We start from the raw sequence: 8,893 nt of genomic DNA on the forward strand, positions 1-8,893 counted from the left end.
GTACCACCATATTACAAACTTGTGAGAAACTGAAACTTGCTATCCCAGAGCACAATGCAAATTTTCATAAGCAAAACTGCTAGAGAATCATGCAGCTATTCTAAGGTTAATACTGGTTACCTTCATGGTAATTTTTGGCCCTTCATAGAGCCTATAAAGTTACTGGTAACCAAAACCATTCTCCTACTTAAAAGCTGGATAATCTTGCTATTCAGAGCAGTCCACAGAGTTTGTTAGAAAGGCACATTTACAACCCCTGCCCAATACTCTATCATCTATTCTAAATTTACTGAGAGTGCAACTTAAATGTTTGCATGAACACACACACACATGTACGTATGAAAGATGATGAATGTGCTAACTTAACTGTGTAATCATTTTACAATATACACATATATCAAATCATCACTTTGTATAGCTTAAATATATACCATATGATTTATCAATGATATTTCAATAACACGGGAAAAATAAACTACAATTGAAAGAATGAAGGGCGAGTAATCCAAATAATTTTTTAATTGAACAAAAATAGGAAGGGTCTACACTGTGAGTTATGGAACCATATTCTAAGGTTAGTATTGTATTGGTGTAGAAATAGAGTTAAGATCTAGAAGGCATAATATTGAGTAAAAAATAAACTGCAGAGTAAATTCAGCAAAAAATGTTAATCAATCACACCAAAAAATATCAATATTAAAAAGATAGCTCTTTTTTTGCCTCATCCACTGCAAGAATGAAGACCATTCTCAGCAATCAGACTGTTGACGTTCCAGAAAACGTTGACATCACTCTGAAGGGGAGCACAGTTATTGTGAAGGGCCTAAAGGAACCCTCTGGAGGGATTTCAATTATATCAATGTAGAACTCAGTCTCCTTGGAAAGAAAAAGAAGAGGCTACAGGTTGACAAATGGTGGGGAAATAAAAAGGAACTGGCTACTGTTGGCATCACTGGCCGTCACGTTCAGAACACAATCCAGGACGTTACTCTGGGCTTCCGTTACTAGTTGAGGTCTGTGTACGCTCACTTCCCCATCAACGATGTTATTCGGGAGAATGGGTCTCTCACTGAAATCTGAAATTTCATGGGTGAAAAATACATCCACAGGGTTCAGATGAGGACAGGCGTTGCTTGCCAGAGTCACAAGCTCAGAAAGACAATTTAATCCTTGAAGAAAATGATATTGAACTTGCTTCAAATTCAACTGCTTTAATTCAGCAAGCCACAACAGTGAAAAACATGGATATCAGAAAACTTTTGAATGGTATCTGTTTCTGAAAAAGGAACAGTTCAGCAGGCTGATGAATAAGACCTAAGAGTTATCCAGCCACAGACACACAGTCCTGGAGTCAACCTGTGATATTTCAGTGATGCAACAAAAGATCTCTACTGAAAAAAAAAAAAAAAAAAAAGGCTGGGCTGTGGCTCAGGAGTAGAGCACTTGTCTAGAATGTACAAGGCACCAGCTTCAAGTCCAACATGATAAAATAATGATAATAATAGTAAAAATAATAAAAGATCCCCAGGTAATTTATAAGCACATTAAAGTTTGAGAAGAACTAATGAATTAGGTCCTTTCCATGAGGATTCTAAAATCCTGAACATTAGGGTACCATTCTTTCCTCTCTCTACCCTAGTCTTAGTCATTAGGGTTTCTCTAGTGTCTGGTAATGATTTGGGTTAATATTAGGATTTGGAAAATGCAAATCTGTTCTAATGTTAATATGGTTCTAAAAGAGACAGTGCCTTTCCTTCCTTACTCAGGTCAAGGAATGGCAGCCTATAATTAAAAGTTCTTTCCTAGTCCCCTATAGCTGATCATGGGTGGGAGAGGGGGTTTAGTATGAGTCTCAAAATGAACTGTGAGATTGTGTTGGTCAGCTTTCCATTATTATAACAAATACTCAAGACAGTCAAATTGTAAAGAGAAAAACTTATTTGGACTCATAGTTTGAGAAGTTCTAGTCCACGATTGGTCGGCCCTGTTGCTTTTAGATCTGTGACAAGGCAGCACATTATAGTGAAATCACATGGCAGAGTGAAACTGTTCACCTCATGGCCTTGAAGTGAAAGAATTAGCAAGAAACTGGGGCCCCCAATCCACTTGGAAGTCATTCCCACCATGACCCAAATACCTACCACTATATCCTGCTTCTTAAAAGTTTCTACAATCTGCCAATTGCACCCAGCTGGGGACCAAGCCTCTAACACATGGCCCTTGGGGAAACCCTCAAGATACATACTGTTAGGGATGGACATGTGAAAACAGATTTGAGGAGGAAGAACAGAGAGGCCATTGCCAGTTGAATTCTAAATGTACATGGATATTTTGTTAGTGAAGCCTTTCTGCAAGACAAATTGGAAAATATATAGTAAGAACATTAAAACTCTTTGACTTAGCAATAGTATTCTAAGAATTTATTCTAAATAAATTAAGATGCACACAAGATCAGTGAATAAAAATTTTGTATGGACCTTTATTTATGTTTGTGAAAATTGTCAACACAATAATTGAATGATTAACTAGATTACAATGTAGCCACATAATTGAATCATGTGCAATCATTAAGTTTTTTATTTGGGAAAAGTTCACAATATAATAAATGTAAAGATAAACACACCAGATAAAAATGGAGTATGATCCCAATTTTATACAGAAATATTTATTTTTAGGAAAAAAACTGAAAAGATATGCCAAAATATCAACAGTATGTATTACTCAGTTTTAAGTTATGGGAAAATTTGTTTGTTTATGACTTTTAATATTCACCAAACTTTCTATAGTGAATGTGTTATTTCTATCATATTTAATGCGATAGTCTATCACTTTTTTCTACTTAGTACTACTGATTTGGAAGAAGAGATTCTCTGTGGACACTAAATATTCTCTCTAAAAATGACAAAACTCTGACTATAGATATTGCTTCTCTTATTCTGCTAAATTCTGGAATATGACAGTAATTCTTTCCAAGGTCAAAAGTCCATTTCCCCTACTGAAATAACTTTTAAAAACCCACTTTACTTTGGAATAATTACAAAGTCACCAGATGTTACAAAGGTAATAAAGAGAAATCTTTTGTACCCTTCACCCTCTTGAAGCAACTTTTAAACATGAATTCTTTCATGGATTTAATTCCTTCACTTTTAAAGCATGAGATTAGCATTGAGAAGCAGTATCAGTTCTAAAAGCATTTCCAGTCCTTTCTGTTTCTCTATTTTGAAAACATGGAAATAACATTTTTTCTAACTTCCCATAGTTCACTCTGAGTCACAGATGTTTGAAAGGAAATCCCAGTCTGTTCTGTTGTATAACGTCCACTGCAATATCCGTGTGTGCTATTACAGGGAATTACCACATGCTGGCAATTACTCTTTTTGGTTTAGAAGACACAAGGGGAGAGAAGAAGGATGATGGAAAAGACAGTCTCTATTGTTATAAACTAGGACTTCTTTCCTGTCACCTTTGATATGTTGAGGCTTTGACAACTTAAAAGTTTGGGAATTGAAAAAAGATAATACTCCACGAATGACTTTTGCTTGATGATCTTTTAAAAGAATCTAACGGAAAAAGACAAAACTCAACTACTTCTCTTGCCATATTACTAAAGGTAAAAGCACTGTATCACAGAGGAAGGTGGGGCTTATGGCTAAATGTACCACTCTGGAATCAGAGGACTGTGATGTGGAGTTATATTGCTCAAATTTAAATCATAGATACTGCCATTTTTGTGCTATGCAGACCTGAGTGACTTCATTTTCTTTTCTTTTTTTTTTTTGGTACCAGGAATTGAACCTAGGGGTGCTTAATCTCTGAGCCACATCCCCAGCTCTTTTCTGTATTTTATTTTGAGACAGAGTCTCACTGAGTTGCTTAGTGCCTCACTAAGTTGCTGAGGCTGGCTTTGAACTCACCATCCTCCTGCCTCAGCCTCCTGAGCCACTGGGATTACAGGTGTGTGCCACCACAACCAGCCTGAGTGACTTCCTATTACTAAACTTCTTATTCCTACCACAGACATTATAAATAGCTAATTCATATCCTTTCAGACATGAACAACAATCTTATGCTATTCAAGAGTTCTTCAAAACTAGCACTATAATCATGCTGATTTATGAGACACCAAGTTATGCCCCTGCCAGGTCCACAGCCCAGTCATGCCAGGGAAGTGAGAAAGTTTGCTGAGAGAGCAAGAAAATACCTGGAGACAGTGTATGAGGTGCAGACTTTATGGAAAAGTGCTTGTGGGGAAGGTCCTGTGATGATAGGCTGAACAGACAGCACCTCTGTCCATCATGATTCTTCACCAGGCAGGTTCTCTACGGTTACCCAGCTGGATGAGTAACACATATCCTTTCCACAGTACCCTCAGCTCTGCACCAATTGCCTCCAAGAGAAGTTTTATATGTTAGGCTTCAGAAGTTGACATCATCAACCTTAGCTTGCTTAGTTTGCTTATATGACCATCATCTCCATAGCAACTGTCCTAGTGCCTGAGCAAAAAAGAAATTTTCTACAGGTAACATTAACTTGCTCTAATTCTCAGCATATTTGAAGAAAGCCAGTGTCCTTCAAGGTAATATGTATCTGGACATTCCAGCACTGACTTGCTCTCTTTGTTTCCTCAACTTGGCTAGGCTTTTGGGAACAGAAAAGGACCATTAAGAGGATGTTTTACTGTCCCCCTTTTCTCTAAGGATGATCCAACCTCTAGAGGTGATACTATACAATCTCTAGTGTCCACCTGGTTTTTAAATGGTTGAGATGCTCTTCTCCCAATACATGTTTCCAGAAATTGACCACATTTCCTGTCTGCTCCTCAAATTTACTTTTCACCAAATTTGTGTTTGTCTCCTATAGCCGTTCAGACAATTAAACAATTCTGTGTTCATAACATGTAGAAGTTGAAAAAAATTGGGAGAAAATCAAGTGAGATTGTTAACCAAAGGGCCTCGGTTATCAAACCAAGAAACTCAGAACATAGATAATTTGACTTTGTCTATCCAATAGAAGGAATGCTTTAACTGAAAAAAAAAATCACAGTCATTTTGACAAGCTAATAGAAGAACATTTTCCTAATTCACTTAAAAGTATTCTATGAGCCTTTGACAGTTCAATTAAAAGTAAAAGAAAAACTTAAGTGCAAACTATATAAGAGCACATTAAAAATACTCCGCTAAAAACTCTTTTTAGATTGTAAATATCAGGATTATTACAGTTTTCAAATGTTCTTAAGTGTTCTACATTCCTTTAGATATATTGCATGTTCTCAGGTCATAGAATTATAATATTTTTAAAAGCATGAAGAATCTTTTAAGGGTCACATAGACCAACCCATCATTTTATGAAGGAATGGTGTCACCAATAGAAGAGACTTGCTTAAGTGTATTAGATACATCTGGCACCCTGTGATAACATTTATTAGATAAAATTGTTTATTAGATAAATCCAGATCATCTGGCACCCTGTGATAACAATTTACAGATGCACAGCTCTGAAACCTGTCCATATACTATCTTTCTTAACCCTCACTGTTCTTACTTCTCTCCATCAGAAACCATCTTCTGTCATTCCCAAGGTCCTGACTTCCTCTAGGAGGAGCCTGGAAACAAGTCAGCAGCCCTGCCAGCTTTTATAGCATGCACATCCCTATCCATTACTTGATACTGTCCTCAAGTAAGAGAGGTTTGTGTTTCCAAGATTGTATAAAGAAGCAACATTTATTGTTGCATGAAAATATTCACTAATGAAGTGACTACTCAAACTACAGTCAGTCTCTACCTGATTTTCAGATTAATTAAAAATCTGCTAAAGTAATGGGGACACAAGGGAAACATTATTTTTTTATGGTACTGAGAATTGAACAAAGGGGCACTTAACTACTGACCACATCCCCAGTCCTTTTGTATTTTTTATTTTGAGACAAGGTCTCAGTAAGTTGCTTAGGGTCTTACTAAATTGCTTAGACTGGCCTCAAACTTGCAATCCTCCTGCCTCAGCCTCCCCAATCACCAGGATGACAGGTGCGTACCACCACAACAGACCCAGGTTTTCTTGAGTGGTAGTGTGGCAGCTCTGTGGTAGTACTGTGAACTTTTCTAAATTTTTAAAAAATTTTTCTAGAAATATGCACATCCTGCATTTGAAATCTTGAAACATTTGTTTTATTTACTTATAAGCATTTGATGGCATTTAAAGTATCTTTCGCCACATGGCTTCAAGCCATCAAGACACCACTCGTGGCTATTCCACCCATTCATCATCTTCTCAGCTCTTCTACAAAATAATTTGGCCTTTGTGGTGACAGGATGCTTTGAGAACTTTCCCTTCCTGTATTACAATAAAATTTATATTAGTCAATTTATATTATAAGTAGGATAAATTATAATTAAGATTAAAAAGGGGAAAAGGTCCATAAAAATACATGTCTTGGAAAGCCATGTAGTTGTCATAGTTAAGCCTCAATGCCACTCCAAGTCATCTGGTAAATAAGCTAAGGAAGGGAAACAATCAGTGTAATTTCATTTTTGTTCACTAATTCAGTGAAGGACTTTATAGAAGATTGACTAGATGAAGCAATTATTGAAATTACAAATGGCAGAAAACCTGTGATAAACAGGCAATTGTTTCCTAATGATGCTAAATATAACCTATATTTTTAAGACTGGAGAAAATTTTACCTCTTACTAGATAAAGTATTAAATAATCTTTTGCTACTCCCTGAAGATTATTTAGATAGAACATTTCCATTTTGACTTTGAGAGATTTTGTCCTTTTTTGATACAATCTTAGTAAATATTGGGGTTAGAAAATTTTGACAAATTGTTGGGCATTGTGGCATATGCCTGTAATCCTAGCAACTCCTGAGGCTGAGGCAGGAGGAGGATCTCGAGTCCAAAGCCAGCCTCAGCAACTTACCAAAACCCTAAGCAATTTAGTGAGACCCCGTCTCTAGATAAAATATAAAAAAGGCCAGGTGATGTGGCTAAGTAGTTAAGCGTCCCTGAGTTCAATCCCTGGTACCAAATGAAAAAAAATGTTAACAAATTAAAGTCAAAATATTGAACACATTTCATTGTGGTTAGTATAGTTTAATTTTTAATTATCCTTCACTATTCTTTCTTAGAGCTATTTAGTCTCCTAATTTAAAGTTGAAAAAAAGAACATTAGTTCTTTTCTAGTTCAGTCTACTCATGTAGTAGATGAGGGTATGTTTTCTCAGTATCTTAGTCTCTGAAATTTTAAAAAGAACAATTTTCAAATTGTAAAAATGCATGGCTCCCAGACAAATATAAATAAACATATGTCAAAGTGTGTCAGTCAAATTTATGTCACTGACTAAATATCTGAGAAAATCAAATTAATAAAGGAAAAGATGTATTTCAACTCTTGTCTCAGAGGTTTCTTGGCTCTACAGTTTTGGGCCTGTAGTGCCACAGTACATCATGGCAGGAGTATATGGAGGAGGAGGCCTGTTCACCTATAGTCGCCAGGAAGCAGACAGGGTGGGTCTCAATATCCTTTCATGGGTATGCTCACCAATGATCTACATGTAGGCTCCACTAGGCTCTATACCCTAAAGGTTCTACCATGTTTTAACAGCATCATGGGCTGTCATCCAAATCTTTAACATATGAGCCTCTGGGGACCTTTTTAGATCCAAACTATAGCACAGTGATTTTAATCAATTAATGACACAACTAATAAGATATTACAGCCAGATCAAAGAGCAATTGAGGAACTAGATTTATATAAGCAATTTACTGTAGATATAAAATTTATATAAGCAATTCTAACTTAGATATAAAATAGATTGACTCTCTGGGAGGGCCATATGCATAATCCTTGGGGTTCTGTTCCTCTGGATAGAAATTATTTGTATCACAGTTGAACAAATACAGACAATACTTATTATTTGAAGATATCCATATCTATAAATTCACCTACTCCTTAAATTTTTTATAACCTCTGAATCAAGACTTGAAACACCTTTGTGGTCAATTAAGTTCTTGAACCAAGCAATGAAAACTGTGAGTTGCCTATGAGAGTGTTTCTAGCTGAGGTTGAAAAAACTGACACTACCTTCTTGCTTCATCTTGGACATTATAAATAAATATCCTCTTTGCACTCTATCTAGTACCAAGATTTTGCATTTTTGTCCTTCTTCTTGGCGATTTCACTGTTTAAAATGGCCCTCAAGCATAATGCTGAAGTACTGTCTCGTGTTCCTAAGATGTGGTGTGCCTTACCAAGAAAATATGTATATTACATAAGCTTTGTTTAGGCCTGAATTGTAGTACTGTTGGCCACAAGTTCAATGTTAATTGGTCATTGAAATATATATCAATAAAGCATATTTAAACATAAATGCATTAAAACAGGTTTATGTATTGTTTGATCGTTCTAGAGGCTCACAGGAGCTTAACTTTGTATTTACCATTAAAAGCAATGGTTCAGCGTTTGCTAATTCAGTGTTCACAGTCACTTTAATAGAATATAACTACTATGAATAGTGAACTCAATTGTATCTACAAATTAATCTCTGCTTCTAGAGAGTTAAGAAGAGGCTCTATAAATAGAAAATCAAGTCAACTTGGAATTCTAGGAATACTTAGTATTTCTTTTGTCTATATCCAAGTTTCAGATAATATTTCTGGCACTATTTAATTCATTTTATAAAATTACCTTGACCTCACTAAAGTCCTCTGCTCTTTCAAGTTTGAAGCATAAAGCAGAATATACTTCTTTAATGTTTTGATCATTGCCAAACTTCAGACTAGCACTATTTTCCAGTATGTAAAACTCAATGTCAATTAGAGATATGCAAATCAAAACTATACTGAGATTTCACCTCATCCCAGTCAGAATTATCTAGAATGCAAGTAACAATAAA

General features: G+C 35.8%; 1 pseudogene; it reads left to right on the plus strand.

Annotated features, from left to right (window-relative positions):
- The first annotated feature begins 736 nt into the window (after positions 1–736).
- Positions 737–1,311, plus strand: LOC124993487 (60S ribosomal protein L9-like; annotated as a pseudogene).
- The last annotated feature ends 7,582 nt before the right edge of the window (positions 1,312–8,893 follow it).

This window comes from Sciurus carolinensis, chromosome 9, assembly GCF_902686445.1.
Source record: "Sciurus carolinensis chromosome 9, mSciCar1.2, whole genome shotgun sequence".
Lineage (NCBI taxonomy): Eukaryota > Metazoa > Chordata > Mammalia > Rodentia > Sciuridae > Sciurus > Sciurus carolinensis.